The following is a 20211-nucleotide window of genomic DNA, read 5'->3' as shown; positions in this document are numbered from 1 at the left end:
GTGAGGGCTTGCTGGGCTCTTTGCAGAGCTGCTCATCCATGTTTGGTGTCCACCTTTCATCCAATTCTCATCTGCTGTAGCATGTGCAGTGGTAACATCCCAGTAAAACCATCTCGGCAAATGGGCTAAACCAGGTCGAGGGTGATTCACAGGTTTCAAACCCAACAGTGAGTTAGGGAGATGTCGACCCCAAGCATGCAAAGACTTCCCCCAGAGGAATGGATGGATGAGAACAATTTGTTCCAACAGCCATGAAGGCAGCTGCAGCAGGAGCTATGAAGCACTTAAAGCTTGGTCAGTCATCTAAGGCACCAAAGTCTTCCACTGCATCCTGAGCCATCATCAGTCTTTCTGACTTTTGTCTTGCCACCAGAACGTGATGACTCTGGAAGAGAGAATGAGGTTCATAACTTTGTGCAACTCTGCCTCACTTAAATCCAGTTCACATACAAGTCATTGTGATGTCATTGGTCCTCTTTGAAAATGAAAGATGAGCAATAAACCACAAGATTATATTCCACTTGAAAGCAGGGACAGTGTCCTATCTAAATTTTCTATCTGATCCAAAGCTTAACACAGTGTTCTGAACTGTACTTACTGAAAAAATCTGTGATTTCTTTTGTCTTTTTAGGCAATTGGGATTAAGTGACTTGTCCAGGGTCACACAGCTAGCAAGTGTCAAGTGTTTGGCCTGAGGTCAGGTTTGAACTCAGGTCCTCCTGGCTTCAGGGCCAATACTCTATCCACTGTACCACCTAGCTGGCCCTGTGATTTCATCACTATAATGAACTCTCCATATGTGAACTCCCTCCACCAATGCAGATTGTAACCTTTCTGGGACTTCATCATCAGTCCTAGGCACTAAATGACTTCCTCAGGGTTGACTGAACTAGTTAGTGTGTAAGTGGGGGCAATTTCAATCCAGGATTTCTAAGCCCTGCATTTCATCCTCTCTTCATGATGTCTCTACTACATGACTTATTTTGCCTAAATAATCATAGCTCCCATTTACATAGTCACATAACAAACATTTGTTGGACTGAATCAAGATTAGCTGGTGGGCTTCTGTTGGCTGTACCCCCAGCTCAATCATGAAGGACTTAGTGTTTTTCCTTATTGGTGGAATTACCTGCTTAGACTGTGTGAGCAAAGTCCTCACCTGACTGAGATGAACTTCTCAGCAAGGACATCATTTTTAGCAACTGAAGATGTATATTTCTCATTTCCTATAGAAGTCACCAAGAAAGCAGGTGGGCATTTGTCTGCTCTTGTCATTTTTAGAAAGTGGTTGTGATGGCATTTTCCATTAATCAGCTGCAATTGTTTGCAAGCGTTACTCACTGTAGCTACAAGTCTGCAGCTGTGGTAAAACCTGAGCACTTTGGGATTTCTCAAGCAGCTTCTCAGGCTTAATTATTGTGAAGGAGAGAAAAGCCACACCTGTTCTTAGGCTTCCAGATTTCAGTGAATTTCTTCTGAGAGCTATGGAGAGAATGTTTCTTAGTATGGGTGAGGTGCCCAAAGGACATTATTGTTTAAGACTGAAAGCTTCCTGAGGAAAGGGAATATGACTTCCCTGTGTTCTGATAAAGCCTGGGAAATACAGGTCTCTGTCAACAGAGAAGGGAAGGGACAAGAAAGGAGCACTGACTTGCTGCTAAGACACATTAGCCAATATGATACAGTAGATAGAGCACTTGGAGTGAGAGTCAGGAGATGTAGAGCTAATTTGAGCTCTGAAACTGCCTCACTCTGACCTCAGGGTAAATCAATCAATAAACATTTATTAAGCACCTACTAAGTACTAGGCACCCTCCTAAGTGCTGGGATACAAAAAAGGAGCAGAAGGCAGTCCCTGTCCTCAAGGAGTTTACAATCTAATGGAGGAGACAACATGCAAACAAATATATACAAAGCAATATAAATCGTGACTAATTAACAGAGAGAAGGCACTAAAGGTAAGATTTTAGTTGGGACTTAAAGGAAGCCAGAGAGGTCAGCCATTGGAGAGAATGAGGAAGAGTATTCCCAGACACTGGGGATAGCTAAAGAAAATGCTCAAGAGATAAAGTCTTGTTTATTGAGGTTTATTATGCTTTATGGAATGAGAAGTGGGGGAAATGGTTTGACATGATGAGACTTAAAACATTTTTGGAAAGTCACTTTAGTGGCTGAATGGAATGGATTGGAGAGGAGAAACACTTGAGAAAGGCAGACTCACCAGTAGGATACCGCAATAATCAAGGCATGAGGTGATGAGGGCCTGCACTAGAGTGTGGCAGCGTCAGAGGAGAAAAAGGGATGTATTTGGGAGATGTTGCAAAGGTGAAGTCCACAAGCCTTGGCAACAGATTGGATATGGAGAGATAAGAAACTGAGGAATCCAGGATGAGGCCTAGGTTGTGGGCCTGAGGGATTAGAAGGATGTTGTCAGCTTCTTTAATAATAGGAAAGGTAGGAAGAGGGGAGGGTTTAGGGAAAAGGATAGAGTTCTGTTTGGGACATACTGATTTTAAGATGTCTATTTAACATTTAGTTTCAGATATTTGGAAGGCAGTTGGAGATTTAAGATTAGGGGTCCTCAGAGATTTAAGGCAAGATAGGTAGATCTGAGAATCTTTATCAGCATAAAGATAGTAATTAAATCTATGGGAGTTTATGAGATTACCAAGTAAAGTTCTTGTTGTTTCATTCTTCTTAAAGAGAACCATGACATCAGAAGGTGATGCCATGATATGCAAGTGAATTGGATTTAAGTGAGGGAGAGCTATGCAAAGTCCCAACCTCACTTTCTCCTCCAAAGCCATCTGAGTAGCAAGATATAGATCGGGACAAGTGGAGATGCCGCCCCCCCCAAAAAAAAAGACAAAAAGAATTGAAGCAGAAAGTGGCCTCTTTACCTAGTCAAAAAAAAATCAATCTGGAAGGGGAATATCCTCAGGGTTTCTGGATCAATATCTCACCATTGGACCCAGATGGCTCTAGAGGAGAATGTGAGGCTGAGATTGTGAGGTGAGAATGTGATTTTGCACAGCCCTCCCTCACTTACCCAATTCACTTCCATGGCATGGCATCACCTTCTTGATGTCATGGTCCTCTTAGACAAAGAAGAACAAACAACTTCTGTGAGTAGAGATAGGAGCTACCTACTGAGGACCCAACTCTGGAACTGGCCAGTTGGACAACATAGCTCTTTCTTTCTTTCTTTCTTTCTTTCTTTCTTCTTTCTTTCTTTCTTTCTTTCTTTCTTTCTCTCTTTCTCTCTTTCTCTCTTTCCCTTCCCTCTGTCCACAAACGATATCATATCCTTACCTGCGGGTACTCTGTCTAAAGGAATATAAATTTTGATCTCTGAAACTTTTTTTTCTTAAGGCCCCTGCCTTAAACCCAAATCATTCTGGCTCTCATTGATTGGTCAACAGTTGGTTCCAGGCCAAGCCCCACTTGGTCATTGTTTGGGCCCTGGTTCAGAGTGAATGTAAAGAGGCCATTCTTTGCCTCATTTCTTACCTAGGCTTAATCTTGAATGGGCCTTGCCTCAGTCAAATTGAAACCAAATGAAGTAGTATTAAAGGAAGAAGAGAAGAGAGCCCAGGACAGAAACCTGAGAGACACCTATGGTTAGAGGGCACATTCTACAGGAGGATCCTTTCTGTGCCTGTAATCTGTTTCCTAGTCTGCAAAATGTGCCAGGAAATAACCAGGGGAAGTAGAAGATTACTAAGATCCTTTCCAGTTCTAATGGTCTCTGATTATAAAAGTTTATGCTTCTACCACATCATAGGGACCTTCCTGTATGCACCTTTCATTGCATCCACATTTTGTCTAGGATTTCTGATCAAAGAAGATAGCATGATACAGTGGAAAGAATGCAAGGTTTGGCATCAGAAAACCTAGGTTCACATTTTGTATTTGTCACTCACTACCAGGAACATGTCATTTAACCTCCATGGACCTCATCTTTATTATCTGTAAAATGAGGAGATTGGACAAGATGGCTACTAAAGTCCATTCCAGCTCTAAATCTATAATCCTCTGATTCAAGGTACAGAGAAAGATGCCTACGCTCAGTTGATTGAACTCTGAAGTATATCAATAAGGTACAAAGTAATCTAGGAAACAAAACGATCACAGAATTACACAATGTTGGAAAGAGGCCCCAGTGACCATTGATGTCCATCCCATAAGTGAAAGAAAAATCCCAATACAGCACAGCCTGCCAGTGATCATGTGGTTTTTGCTCAAAACCCTGAGTAAGGGTGCCTTTACTATCTCAACAGCAACCCCAGCACTTAGCACAGCGCCTGCACTTAGTAGGTGCTTAATAAATATTTACTGAATTGAATTAAATTGGTTTTACTGGTTTCACTTGTCTTATTATGGTTTAGGGAGATCAGCCAACTCAGATCTTCAAGCTGGATCCAAGTAGCAGTTAGGGCTAAAATTGTTTCATACTTGGAATAACAAAGGAAGCTAAGCACTCATTGATCATTTTCACCTTTTCTGACTGTCTACATATCCTCCAACTTCGTTCTGGGGAGTGGGGCTTATTCCACCAAGAATGAGTTACATTTCATGTTAAGATCAGGTTTAGAGGCATTTAGAGTTCTCTCAGAGAACACCATTCACCAAGGAGCACCAGAGATAGATACTGCATTAGCTCCTATGAGAAAGCAATTGAATCTCGAACTGCCCTTCTCTTATTTCAAAATTTCAAAGATCTGTTATTTCATTGATGTAGGTATGCCTTCTATCAGTCCAGATTATAATTCCTCTATATCTTGGAACGATACTGTCCAAAATGGGGTAATCCTATTCCTTCAGGCACACAAGATGATGCATCGGGGATGCAGCAAAAAAAAAAAAATTAGAGTTCTTTATTATTTATTTTATTTAAGGAAAATAAGAAAAATTAAGCTTTGCTAATATTTAACGTGCAGGTTAATACTGGCACCCTCACTTTATCTATGTTAGACAGTCCTCTGTGTAACATATAGTAATATACAAAATGTCCTGAAGGAAAAGTGGGAGTGCCACCATGGAGAAGAGTTACAGTGGCACATTCATGCATCTGGTCACTTTGGACATATTGCAATGTATTAAAGCTTCTGTGTGCCTAGTTAACTGGATTATATCTTTAGCTTTAACTAAACTAAACCTCACAAAATGGGACAGTCCTTGAACAGGATGTCTGCAAAGATAGTATAAATTGAAAACACTGCTAATAATGTGAACACAAGGGCACAACCAGAAAATGAGAGATCTGACACTTCTGCTCCTCATATGGCCTTTTTGTCAGCTAAGTAAAAACAGTAATGAGCTAATCAGATCTGATGATGTGATCCAAAAGAATCCAAAATGATCAAGATGATCTGAAATAAAGATTTACATTCATTGTCATTAATTGATTAACCTTCCCAACATACACAGATATGCAGATGCAGAGAAGTGTATGTGTATGTATGTATACGTATATATGTGTGTGTGTGTGTGTATATGTATATATGTATATACACACGCATATATACACATGCACACCTCTAATTCAAAAGCTAAGCTTTTGTTGCTATAAATGATTCACCTATAAAAAATTCTTTAAAAACAGAATTTTAACCTGTTTAAAAAAACTTCTAAATGATGCAATGGATTTGGAATCAATGTGTTAAGAAATATACATACATGCATGCATGCATGCACATACACACACATATATACACAGGTGTGTAGATGCATAAATACATATACATATGTATATACACGTGTGCATACATATATGCATGTGTCTGTGTGTATATATACTCACATATAAATTGGTATTATATTTAATTGTATAGAATTATAATTATAAAATAATAATATGTAATTGTACATCGATTGGTATGTATATACATATATGTATATAATATGCCTATGTCTGTGGTTTTATTGTTTACCTTCAAAATATACATTATCTCCCCAGTATCTCTTCAAATTACTAAATTAACTTTGTTATATCTCATTAGATTTTTTTAATATTCTTTTTTTTACAAAGATGAAATATTTCATCTTTATCTTTGAATATGGAAGGAATGGGCTACAAATTTTATTTAGTGCTACATAATCCTAAATGCAATTTTGTAAAATTTTTACTAAGAAATTTTAAAATCTTTTTGTTAAACATTTTTATAGTTTTTGTTAATATTATGGTGTTTACCATTCTCTTCATTTATGAATATTTTACTTTATTAAAATATTTTATGATAATTTTGAGCCTACTCTTTTTTTAGTGCAGACTTGTGATTTCAGCAGTATAAGAAGCAACTAGTGAGGTACTCCTTATCTACCAATGCTGATCAGCAACTCCTAGAGAATTACTTAAGAGATTCTTCTTCCCTCACAGCAAATATGAGTCTTGAACCCAGGTCTTTCCAAGTCCGAGGCAGGCTCTCTATCCTCCATCCATTGTGTATCACTACCTGCCTGTAAATTAGGAGTTCTTAATCTGGAATCTGTAGACTCTGATAGATTTCAGATGGGTCTGTGGACTTTAATGAGGAAAAAAAAACATCTTTACTTTCACTAACTTATAACTGAAATTTGGCATTTTCTTTCATTATTTAAAAATATTATTCTGGATAGAGTTCTTAAGCTCCACCAGATTATCAAAAGGGTCTATGACACACACAAAAAAGATTAAGAACCCCTGCTTTAAGTAGAGAAGGGGCGGGGGTCTCCTCTAATGTTTTAATTTTTTTAAGTATGAATTTCCCTGATGTCTTACAAGAGACATCTAAGAGGCAATGCACATAAAACCTTTATTAGACCATGGATTGAGTGGGTCATTTTTAATCAAGAAGATTTAAAAGTGACAGAGTAGCTACTTTATTAAACAATAACTTGAAATTTACAATTAAAAGTGGTTTGAGAAAGTGCAATATTAGATCACATCACCAAGTCACTAGCAATAGAATGTAATCAACAGAAATCCAAGACAGGAAATCATCAAGTAGAATGAATTTTAGTTTCTCATGGTTGTGTTTCTGAATTTCCTCTGGAAAAATTTATCCCTGATTATAGGACTATCATAGAACTATTTTATCTTCCTGTAATTATAGATTATAGGAGACATCCATAAGATTAAGTTACACTCAAGTACTCTTAATGAAATTTCTAGGATTAAAAAATTGCTTTTTAATTTATCCTTAAACTCAAATTTAATTAGCTATAGCTGATCCAGGATTTGTTGAAAGAGAAGAAATTTATTCTAATAAACTTCATTACTTATTGCATTAAACATTTTCCTACATATTTTCTCATTTCCTCATTTACTTCAACCCTGTTAAATATATGGGTTTGGAAACATGGATGTATGATGATACACAACTTAAGAAATCCAAAAGAACAGAAAATATCCAGAATAAAGGGACCTCAAAAGTAATAAATTAGTGTAAAAAAATAAGGAAAAGAACCAGGATGGGCTCCTGAATACGGAATCGGAAGACATGGATGGATTAGATTCCCAGCTCCATCATTTCATATTTTCAACAAGCATTTATGGTATCTACTATGGTCCAAACACTGTTGTAGGTGCTGGGATACAAAGGTAAAAACAAAATAATCCTTACTTTCAAGGAGTCCATTCTACTAGGACAGCATTTTTCAATGTGTGACCTGCAAATCCCTAGTTGTCCCCAAGACCTTTTCAGGGGATCCTCAAGGTCAAAAATATTTTCGTAATAATACTAAGACATGATTTGCCTCTTCTCCCTTTTCCAACTACATAATGGTGTGAGGCTGGATTTTCTTCATCTACTTCATCCAGAATAATATGCACAAAAGAATGAAGGCAGAAGCAGATATGAGAATCCAACTGTCTCCTATTAAAGCATTTATTAAAGAAACTGGCAAAAACGTATAAAACAATGGTACTTATCACTAATATTTTAATTTTGCACTGTAGTTATTTTTCATTAAAGCATGTTATTTACATTAATATTTAAAATGAATTAATAAATATTTTAAAAGTTATCAATTATTAGTATTTACATTAGAAACTGAAACTGATAACCTTAAAAATATTTATTTATTAATTCATTTTAAATTCCAATAACAAACCCATTACATATTAATGTAAATAACAAAAATTAAAATCTTATGACTATAACTGTAAGCTGTTATTACTGACAATATAAATCACAAAGCATGGTGATATGGATAGAGTGCAAGGCTTAGAGTCAGGAAGACCTTGGTCAAAATGGCCCCTCTGACTTACTACATTTGTAACCCTAAGCAAATCCTTTGATCTACTAAGTTACAGAAGAGTTTACAACCTACACTGGTAAAGGGACTTCCATGGAGGCAGTTCACTATGTTATGTTCATGAGCTCACCAATCTTTCACACATCTTATCAATGCTGCAAGTAAATGTTTTTAAAATTATAACATGAAAAGACACTTTCTGAAGGCAGATCTCTGAGAATTATTTTGAAGAGTCATCATTAACTTTGTCTCCCTTTATCCCTCATTTTCTATGAAGGTGTAGCCCACATGAAATGGAGAACAGGAGTAAATGCTTCAAGAATGATGGAAGGATAGAAAGACTGGCTGGCACATATAAGGAAAGAGGAAAAGCAAGTGTAATAATGGAAAGTCTTCATCATGGGCTACCTCAAACAGGTCAGATATCAAGAGTGTCCAAGTAGGAATTCATGATGCCAGGACCAATTCATGATACACAACTAGTCAAGTTGGGGAAAGGATGCAGGAAAAGGAAAGAAGAATCTTGTAGTAATAATAACACATTTACATAATGCTTTCAAAGGGATTTCCTCACAACCTGTGAGGTAGGTAGTAGTACCTCGTTAGCATCTCCATCTTATGGGTCAAGAAACTGAGGTTCAGAGTACTGAAACTAGTTGCTATTACACACACATTAAGTGTCAGAGCTGAAATTCAAACCCAGGTGTTCTGACTCTGAGTCTAGAAGTCAGGCCCTAGAGTCAGGAAGATTTGAATTCAAATCTTGCCTCACACTCTTATCTGTGTGACATTGGGTGAATCACTTAACATCCCTCAGTCTCAGAATCCTCATTTGTAAAATGAGGATTAAGCAGCACCTGCCTCATAGGTCAGTATCAAATAATATATACTTGGTTTCACAAAGTCTTGGTGAAATTTTAAGTTTTAATACCCCAAAGTGTTAATAGCTATTAAAACTTAAAATAACACTAGGACATTTGGGGTCACCCCGTATGTAAAGTGCATTGCAAACCAAGAACTATGTAAATGTTAGCAGCAGCAGCATTACAGCACACTGTCCCAAGACACTTAATCGGGTAAAAGTAAAACAACTCGAAAAAGAGACATAAGTACTCCGGCCATAGAACTTTTCCTTTTCTGGGGACGGGGTTTGAAGGTTATTAGAGAGAAGAGGAGAAGCAAAAACTTAGCTCACATAAATGGGAGGTATGTGTATTTGCTAAAGTTTTAATACCTGTGATATAGCACTTCCATAATAAAGGAGCAATTTCCACAATCTAGATGGATAGCCCAAATAATAAGTGTGGCAAGGTATGGCAAAGACTATAATTTTCCCATTCACATTAGGCTATGGGAAGATAAAGATGGGTTCTAGCTCTCTCTCACTCATCAATTTTTATTTAGAAGGTATCTGGTTCCTCTTAGAGGATTTAAAATGTCACTGAAATTTATGCTGGAAAGTGAGTACTCAACTGGGAAATCTTGCTCCCAAACTAAATTCTCTGTGGAACTCACTTGTAGACTCCCATTCTGTCATTCCAGAGATAAATATAACATTATCTCAAGAACCTGCACTCCCTCGATATGAAAACTGTTTCTCCAGGGGCTACTTCCATCCTCTCCTCCTCACTGCCCAAAATGTTATTAGTGCTGAATGAAAATGAAGCCAGCCAAACTCCAGCTTTCTCCAGATGGTCTGGGACAGTCTATCAATGGGAAAAAAATAAACAGCAATGGAAAAGATGGGCATGGTTCATATAAAATGCATGATTTCCTCTTATAATTTTTTATAATTAGAATATTTTAAAATTATTTTCAATTTTCAGTGTTTGATAGGTCAAGAAGTACTAGCAGTCTAAGCTGTAGGGTGACTTTTTTGAGCTCTCTGGTTTTTCTTTTTTGAAGGGTGGGCAAGGGAAAAGGTCTAAAATGCTGGGAGTGCCTCAAGCTTTCTTTCTATGATTAAAAGCCTTTTGGTCAGCCTCTTTAGAGAGGTAATGGGGTGCAGTCGGGCCTCTGGGCTGGGAATCAGGAAGAAGATCGGGGATCTTGTCCTGGCTTTGCCACTGGTGGTATGATCATGGATAAATCATTTAACATCCGTGAACCTCAATATCCTTGTCTAGGAAAGGTGAAAGTTGTACTAGGCAACCTGTCAGGTGCCTTCTCTCTCTCTGACATTGTTGGAGATGACTGGGCTTCTCTTTAGCATGTTCCTCTTCTTCCTATTCACTTCCTATAGAAGGAAAATGCAAAGCACTACTAACCTATGGTTGTATTCTATGAAAAGCAGGCAGATGTCTGTGTGGTTTGTTTGATTTGAGGCTTACAGGAAGGCTTCCATCCACCCTGGTCCAAATTGCCTGCTGGGCCTTCTTTAAATTCTCACTCTTCTGTTTTCACTAAGGAAAGTCTCTGCCAAAATGCCTCAGAAGGCTATATTAACAATTGCATTTAAAGCACACAGTCTCAGATGCTATAAATGTGTAGCTTTTGCTACCCCCATCAAATGAATTACTTATTCTCTTCAGCAATTACTTACTCTCTTTACTTTTTTTTTCTCATGGACCCCTCTATCAATCTAGTGAAGTCTATGGTTCCTTCTCAGAATAATGTTTTTAAATGCATGAAACACAATTCATAGGACTAAAAAGGAAACCAACCACTTTGAAATAAAGTAATTAAAAAATAAAAGTTCATAGGTCCCAGGTTAAGAATCTGGCCTGGAGTCTTTAGATACTTTCCTTAGGCTTTAGGATTTCAGGGTAGAGAGAATGGAGCCAGCTCCTCCTTCTCTTGCATAATTCAATTCAGTTCAATAAATAAACCTTTACTGTGTACCTACTATCTGCAAAGCTTTGTTGATCACCACTTTTATCCTTCAGTTCCCATTTGTCCCTCTGGGGTAGAAAACAATGCCAGCTCCCATGAGCTTACAGGCCACTGGAATTTCCAGATCTTTTTCAGAACTGCTATCTAACCATGCCTCAAATATCTTGTACTTATGATGTTGATTTTTTGTACCAAAGTTTAAGATGTTACATTTATCTCTATTAATTTCCTTTTATTAGATTCAGTCTAGTGCTTTAGTCTGTCAAGATCTTTTCTGATCCTGATTCTATCATCCAGAGTGTTCCCTATTCCTCTTAGCTTTGCTCATCTGATGGTGACACAGATTCGATGAGCATGCCTTTATTATCCAAGTCTTTGATAAGGTGACAGTTGTGGAACTACCCGTGAAGACATGAAGCTGAGGAGTAGTGGCAACTCACTATTCTGAGATCCTAAAAGAGAATAGCCAATTTTCTGGATAAGAGGGAAATCTTCAGAGTGGTTTTGGTTTCTTCTATTAATTGTGGTTTGAAGTAATTTTTCATATGGTTGTTAAGTGTTTTAAATCCTTTTGAGAATCATCTGCTCATTGTATTTAACCACATAGGTAGATAGATAGATAGATAGATAGATAGATAGATAGATAGATAGATATACACACCCATATATATACATATATATATATATATATATATATAGTACAGTCTAGCCCAGTACAGTTACTTTGTTTCTACCAATCTCCCCATCTTCCACAACCTCTTTCACAGCTTTAACATCTGAATTGAAATCCACAAAACTCATGAAATAAATATTTCAATGTTTCTTCTGTTATGTCTTCAAACAGATCTTTGATGAATAGTTTTGTAGGATTGTCTCCTTGTCTTCTCTCCCTTCAACTTTAGTCAGATGGCAATGTCTTCAATTTCTATGTTGTTACAAGAATTCAAAGCTTCTTTTGCATCTTCCACAGAGACAAATTCAATGAATGCATACCTTTTAAGGAGGCCTTGGTTATTCTGGGGCAAACTAATGGATGTCTCCTTCTCAACATTTCCTGAAGATTTTCTTCACTGGCACTGTAAATGAGGTTATTTAACACCAGTGTTTTGAGTATTTCATCTTGCTATTGTTCCCGCCCTAGGAATTATTCTTCCCACTTCTCGAATTCTCTTGTCCTTGACTTTTCTCCCCTTGTAGTCCAGAATGAGGACCCAACCATCAATCTCAGTCCTCTTTTACTCTTCCAAGGCCTTGTCAACATTTGCTTCTGTTTTAAGTCCAACATAGGCAATTCCTTTGGATGTCACTTTGGGTGCAGACCAGTCTGACCACAATAGTGTCTTCAAACACTTCCTTGAGCTCCTCTTGAGTTACTTTGTATGGCAGATTTTTGATGAAGAGTATCCTTGTGTCTCAATCTTTCTTGTTCTCTTTTGCTTTTTCCAGCTTCATTAAGAGCCAAGCACTTTGGAGCCACTGAGTTCCAGAGTCTTTTCCATGTCTTCAGCTGATTCAAATTCCACATAACCAAACTTTTTAGTGGCACCAGTGCAGATGTCCACAACGGTAAGATCTTTTTTTTTTTGCAAAGAAGTCTGTGGTGCCAGTTTTTAGTTCAGAAGCAGTTTTGCTGAAGTTCATGTTACCAGCAAAGAAACTGAAATTTGTAGATGCTTCAGCTTCCAATTTCTGTTTCTTGGCTTCCTGGGCTTTCTTCTTTTTTTCCTTTTTTCTCTTTTTTCTTTCCTGGTGATTTTCTGATGGGCACTTCCTCTTCCTCTTCATTTTTTTCCTCCTCCTCATCCTTATCTTCATCTTTTTCTTCCTCCTTTTCATATTCCTTGGCATTTCCAGCTTTCCAAAGGGCAGCTTTCACAGAAGCCACTTTCCCTTTGGCAGGTGTGGTATCCATAGCTTCTTCTCTGGAGTCATCCTCATCCTCTTCATATAGATATATATAGATATATAGAGATATAGATATATTACATATATATATATATATATGTGTGTGTGTATGTGAGGGTGTGTAGGCATACACACATGTATGTGTGGATATACATGTGTGTATGTATACACATGTATATGCATGTATATTGTATGTGTATATGTATCACATTGTGGTACATGATTTTAATCTAAATTTTAGTGGTGTAAAATGTTAGTCTAAAGCTATTTTGGGGGTCAAATTAGTTTCTCCGGCAGCCATTATCAAAAATGGCATCTTTCCCCTGAGTAGTTTATGTTTTGGGTCTATCATACCCAAGTTAATAAATTCAATTAATCCTCTGGCTTTTCTAATCAGTCCTACTGATCTACTTTTCTTATTTTTTAATAAGTACCAAATAATTTCAATGATTACTACTTTACAATGTAAATTGAGGTATGGAAGTATTATTCCCTCTTCATTTTTGCCTTTTAAAATTATTTCTCTTGATATTCTTAAGTCTTCCCTTCCTCTAAATGAATTGTATTATTATTTTGTCTAGTTTTGTAAAATATCTCCTTATCTTTGAATTAATTTGGGTAGTATTTTTATATTTACTATATCTATTGGTGTGGCAAAACTATGAACAAGGAATATCTTTTCAACTATTTTAAGTTTTTCTTTTTTTCTAGGAAAAAAATTGTTTCAGGAGTCTTCTTGAGATGGCAGATATAATAGCCCACCTCCTTCACAATTGCTTAATTAAGGATAAAAATTAAAAGCACCAAATTGAGAAATGATTAAGAAAATCAATGGGGAAAAAATGTGGTAAGTATATTTTGCCTGTCTAAAGCAATATAAGACACAGTCAAAAGCCTGGCACTAAGGAAGAGGTCCACCCAGAAAATCCCAGAGTATAAAGGAAATAATTAATTTACAGGAAGAAATAGTAAAATAGTTTGAGGATCTCAATGTACTTCTCTCAGATATAGGCAAATCCAAACAAACAAACAAAAAAGTTAAAGATTTGAATAAAATTTTAGAAAAATGATAGTTCCCTTGAGAATATTAAGTGGTAATAGAAAAAAAAACCATATACATATTTCTTAGTTATTCATGGCCCCTTTGTAAAAACTGACCACATATTGGTGCATAAAAACATCACAAACCCACATATGAAAACAGAAATATTAAACATACTCTTTACCAATCACAGTGCTACAAACTTACATTCAATTAAAAGCCTTTGAATAAAGAATTAAAAATTAATTAATGACTAACTTAATCCTAAAAAATTCATTGGTCAAAGAACAAACCATAGAAACAATACAAAATTTTGTCCAAAAAACGATATGTTAAGACAACATACCATAACTTCAGATATAGCCAAAACAGTCCTGAAAGAAAAATATCTGTTTCTATACACTTTCATCAAAAAAGTAAGGGAAAAAATAGCATAATGAATTTGGGTGAGTAATTTTTTTTGTTTGTTTTAGGCAGCTGGGGATAAGTGACTTGTTCAGGGTCACACAGCTAGTAAGTGTCAAGTGTTTGGTCTGAGGTTGGATTTGAACTCAGATACAACTGACTTTAGGGCTGGTACTCTATCCACTGCATCACCTAGCTGCCCCTAACTTTTAAGCTTTTTTGTTTTGTTTTGGTTTGGGGTTTTTTTTAGGCAATTGGGGTTAAGTGACTTGCCTAGGGTCACACAGCCAGTAAGTGTCAAGTGTTTGGGCTGAGGTCAGATTTGAACTCAGGTCCTACTGATTTCAGGGCCAGTACTCTACTTACTGTGCCACCTAGCTGCCTGTAAATTGTTTTTAAATGGCAAATAAAGAAATTAAGCAACCCCAAATAAACCAAAATAGAAATCTTCAAAACAAAAAAAAAAAAAAGATTAACAGAAATGAAAGAAAAGCTGAATTGATGAATAAAACTTGAAGCCACTTTGGGGATAATGACAAAATATATAAAACATTAGTTCTATTAAGAAAATAAGGGATAACCATTGCTAGTATAAAAATTTGTCAACAAATTGACAAAAATAAATGAAGCTATTAAAAACTATTTTGCCCAATTATTAGCCAAAAAACCAGATAATTTAAATGAAATGGATAAGTATTTACAAAAATATAAAATACTCATATTATTAGCACAAGAAATAAGTACCTTAAATAACCCAAATTCAAATACAGTTGTAAATGAATTCCCAAAGGAAAAAAATCTCAAGATCAGATAGATTTACAAGTGAATTCTTTTTAATATTCAAAGTACAATTAATTCCAAGTTTGCAAAAAAGAGTAAAAGAAGGGATACTATTACATTCATTCTATGATATAAGTATGGCTGGATAACTAAACAAGGGACAGACAAATGAAAGAAAATGCAGGATAACATCCCTAATGAAAATTGGCAGAAAAAAGTTAAGTACAATACTTAAAATATTTTGAATAATTTAAATATATGAAGTATTTAAGTTGAAAAGTGGCTTCCACAACACACCAAAAGATTGTCCATTATCACTGGGTCAGATTTATACTAAGAAAAATAATAGACTAGGCACATTATAGGGGCAGCTAGGTGGTACAGTGGATAAAGCTCCAGCCTTGGAGTCAGGAGGACCTGAGTTCAAATCCAGCCTCAGACAGATAACACTTACTAGCTGTGTGACCCCGGGCAAGTCACTTAGTGCCATTACCTAACAATAAAAAAAAAAGCGCTAAAAAGCAAAGGAAAAAATGGACCTCTTCTAAATATGATAAACAGAATCTGTCTAAAACCAAGAAACAGCATTATATGTAAAGGAAATGAATTAGAGGCCTTTCCAATATGATGAGGGGTAAAGATGTCCACTATTGCCTTATTTAACATTATGCTAGAAATGCTAGCTATAATAATTAAACAAGAAAAAGAAATTTAAAGAATAAGCATAATGGATACATGATATATACATACACACATATGTGTGTATGCTACATCATACAAATTAGAGAAGTGAGGGAGAAAATTCTTTTGGAACTGTGACTAGGGAAAGAGTTCATGATCAGACAAGCAAGGGATATAGAGGCTCATTGAAGATTGAATGGACAATTAAATTGAATGGACATCAAAATCAAAAAGGATTTGAACAAACAAAACCAATGTTGTTAAAAATTGAAGGGAGATAGATAATGGGGGGAAGGAACCAATCTTTGTAGTGAGTTTTTCTAATAAAAGTCTCATTTCCAAGATATATAAGGAACTAATTCAAATTTATAAGAATGATAGTTATTCCCACTGACCAAAAAATATGAAAAGACAGTTTAAAAAAAAAGAAATCTAAACTGTCAATAGCCATGTGAAAAAAAATATTCCAATTCACTAATAATTAGAAGAATGCACATTAAAAATAACAACTCTGAGATTCTATCTCACATCTAATAAATTGAAAAAGATGACAAAAGGGAAATGACCAGTTTTGGAGGGAGTGTGGGAAGACAGCTACACTAATACACTATGGGTGGAACTGTGAATTGGTATGGTCATTCTGGAAAACAATTTAGAACTATTTCCCAAACTCCTTTTTTTCTCTACTAATATCAGTACTATGTCAATGGCCCCAGAGAGATCAAAGCAAAAGTGAATACACTCCTATATACAAAAATATTTACAGCTTTTCCTTTTGTAGTACCAAAGAAATGGAAACAAAAGTAAGGATAAATTGGAGAATGGATAAACAAATTGTGCTATATGAATATAATGGAATATTATTAGACCACAAGAAATGGCTAATGGAACAGTTAAAATGTATGGCAAAGCTAAGCTCTGGTGATTCTTATCTCAACTCCCACTCTCACAGATTAGTCTCAGGTCCCAAAGAAAGGCTACATCTGTCCCTCATAGCTCCAGGAGTACATCTAAGCGGTCAAAGGTAATTCCCAAATGCCATTGGCTAGAGCCCCCAGACTTCCAATCAAAATTATCAGTTGAGAATTAATTTATTCAGCCTGCCTTAAGTGGCTTTGAAAAATGTATATTTACTAAGATGGTATGAGAAAAAAAGTTGGCATAAACATCTCCCCCCCACCCAAATCTGTGACACTTTTCTACAAGTACATACAAGGTCCAAAAAGAGTGAGCTAAAGCTTAGCAAGTGTACCTGTGGCAAAAGGGTAATTCATCACTACTGGTTGCTGGAAGTACTCCTCTCCCATCTGTGGGGTGCTTGCTGGGCTCCCAGCAGAGCCATGAGTTCAGTCTATGCTTGGCCCCTGGTGCAGACACTAGTCAGGTAATCCAGGGATGCAACTTGGGCACATATGGGAAGATGAGAGCTTCAGCTGTCCTGAGGGATGATGCTATGACAATGATTGGAAGATGAGAGGTCAACATCCTTCAGAACCTTCAAAGCTTGCATGGTCTTCCTTCAGACAAAATAGGAGGGAAAGGGAAGAAGACTTGGCCATGGCTATCTAACTTTCTATAGGTATTATGGAAAGTTACATACTCTAATTTCTGTAAATCAGTCCTTTCTCAAGTCACTTGATAATTTATAGAGATCTTTGGGGCATGGCCAAGTATACAGTAATGCATTATAAAGGAGGGGAAAAAAGCTTCAAAGACTTAAAAACTTTGATCAACGCAATGACCAACTATGTAGAGTGATATAGGTCAGGAGAACCTAAGTTCATTTCCCATCTCAAACATTTACTGTCACTCAACCTCCCAATAATTCAGTTTCTTCATCTTTAAAATTCTTTTGGATTCATTGCCCTATAATGTCTCTTTCCCCTCTAAATCTACCATCCTATGATTCCAATGGAGTTATGGTGAACTCTGCTATCTACCTCCTAACAGATGACTGATAAACTCAAGGTAGAAAACAAGATATTCATTTTTTGGACATGATAAATGTGTGGTTTTGTTTTGCTTGACTACATTTATTTATTAGAAGAATTGAATTTTGTGTTTTTTTTTACATTAGGGAGGAGGTTTCATAGGGAGAAAGGAGGTATCAATAGTGTTGTCAAAAGAAAAGAACAGTATTGAAGCATTTTTTTTAAATAAACAGAAGGAAACTTGGAAAGAAACATAGACAAACAGGACAACTTAAAAAGTAACATGTTGAATTCATTATATTCTTTTTTTTTTACCCAAGTTGTATATAATAAAAATTCACAGTTTCACATATAACCCTCTTTTTCTGTTCCATTTTGTGCATAGAAATACTCTTTTGTGTTCATTGAATTCAGAATACAAATTTTCTAAAATGTTTTGTAATTCTTTTTATACGTCTTTGATGGAGTTGGGATCTGGGCTCCAGAAAGGAAAAACCCTGGATTTTACCACATGGCCAAATGTCTGGCATTTCCCTGAGGCTGTAATCCCATCACCTGGCTTTTCATTGTGGACCTCCCTATGGCCCCAGGCCACTTCTCCATTCTCCCTTGGCCAAGCAGTCCAGATCCCTGGAATTCTATTCATAGACTGCTTGGCCACTCCTAGATCTCTCCCATAGTCTTTCTGTATATAAGGTCCATCTTGTCTCTATTAAGATGCTTAGATTCTTAAAATCTAGCCACTGCTCAGATTCTTATAATCTAGCCACTGCCCATGTTCAGACTCCTTAAGAGTCTGCAGAATATGACAATGTTCTAATATACCTTGTCTTTGGCTGAAAGAAGGTTTGGGTCAAATTCTTTTGGGCAGGACCTGCATGTTGTCCCAGGATCCCTGAACCCCTAAACCACATCATCTTGACTATGTCTTCATAGATTGACTCCCATATATCATTTCAAGTGGAATTTCTCTTTTAGTTATCTCGTCTTGGATTTCTGTGTAGAAATGTTGATAATTTTCATGGGTTTATTTTGCATCTTGCTACTTTACTGAAGCTGTTAAATGCCTCAATCCATTTCTTTTCCCATTTTCTGGGATTTACTAAGTAAACCACCATGTCCTCCAGCATTTGCTTTTAAGACTTCTAAAACCTTCCAACTTTTCTCTTTTGTCTGTTAAACTAAACCCCAATGAATCCCATTAAAATGATTAGAATATTTTTTAAATTCTTTCAAAACCCAAGGAAGGTTTACATTCTTATTGTAGAAATATGAAGATAGGCAAGAAGTTTGAAGCTTGTAGTCATTTTCACAGAAGGCTAAAAATCAAGATATGTGGGACTGGACAAGAAATGGTCATAGCAAAACAAAAAACAAACAAACAAACAAACAAAAAACAAAGAGGAATCAATGAGCTAGGCTCTGGTACTTTGCATTTTTGTGCCAATTTTCATTAGGAATATTATCCTGCATTTTCTTTCATTTGTCTCTCCCTTGTTTAGTTATCTAGCCATACTTATATCATAGAAGGGATGTGATAATATCCCTTCTTTTACTATGTTTTGCAAACTTGGAATTAATTGTACTCTGTGGCCTGAAAACCATCATGCCAAAGGCTTTCTGGCACTCTCTTCCTTCTTGCCTTTTCCCATTCTACTTTGGAAGTGTTGGCTACAGTTATAGTTTTTAAAGATACTAGTTGATCTCCCACATTGGGACAAGGAAGAGGGATGGATTTTGGTCTAGTATAATTCCCTTCCCACCTCACTCTCTATCTTCCCAGGTGTGAGGTATCTTTAGTTAAGGCACATAGTCTTCTCTTAGATTCATAAAAGGATTTTTGTTTGTTGCACTAACAGACTCAATAATTTTTTTTCTAGCAAGCTCTTTTTAAGTCCCTGAAATCCACCGCAATATTAAGGTTGAGTGACAGGGTTACCAAAGTATACCTATGTACTAATTTCTTATAAACCTCATTCGGTGAAATTATTTACTTTCCTTTTTAAAGTCATTTAATTCTTTTTAACAGAGTTCTGTTTCTATAAAATAAAAAGTAACAAATAAAACTACCTTTGTCTCAGATAAACTACACCTAATGTTACAAGCCTAACATTCAGATCATGGGGCAATGATTAAGATACCACTGCTACTGATGAGGTTTAGGGGTACTGGGACCCCAATATCACAACACGCAGGTCCTGTCGGAAAGAATTCAACCCAAGCCTTCTTTCAGCCAAAGACAAGGTTTTTTAGACAAGGCAGACTCCTTAAGAGTCTGAATATTAGTGAGTTATTGGCTAGCTTGTAAGAATCTGAGCAGTAGCTAGATTTTAAGAATCTAAGCACCTTAATGGAGACAAGATGGACTTTATATACAGAAAGACTGTGGGAAGGATC

At 36.4% G+C, this 20211-nt stretch overlaps 1 pseudogene; it reads right to left on the bottom strand.

The window, feature by feature from the left end:
* Positions 1–11972: 11972 nt before the first annotated feature.
* On the bottom strand, positions 11973–17190 carry LOC144456563 (nucleolin-like; annotated as a pseudogene).
* Between the last annotated feature and the right edge of the window lie 3021 nt (positions 17191–20211).

This window comes from Phascolarctos cinereus, unplaced genomic scaffold, assembly GCF_003287225.1.
Source record: "Phascolarctos cinereus isolate Bilbo 61053 unplaced genomic scaffold, phaCin_HiC Scaffold_4;HRSCAF=312, whole genome shotgun sequence".
NCBI classification, from domain to species: Eukaryota; Metazoa; Chordata; class Mammalia; order Diprotodontia; family Phascolarctidae; genus Phascolarctos; species Phascolarctos cinereus.
The sequence above is the reverse complement of the archived record's forward strand: the minus strand, read 5'-3'. Positions and strand labels throughout refer to the sequence as shown.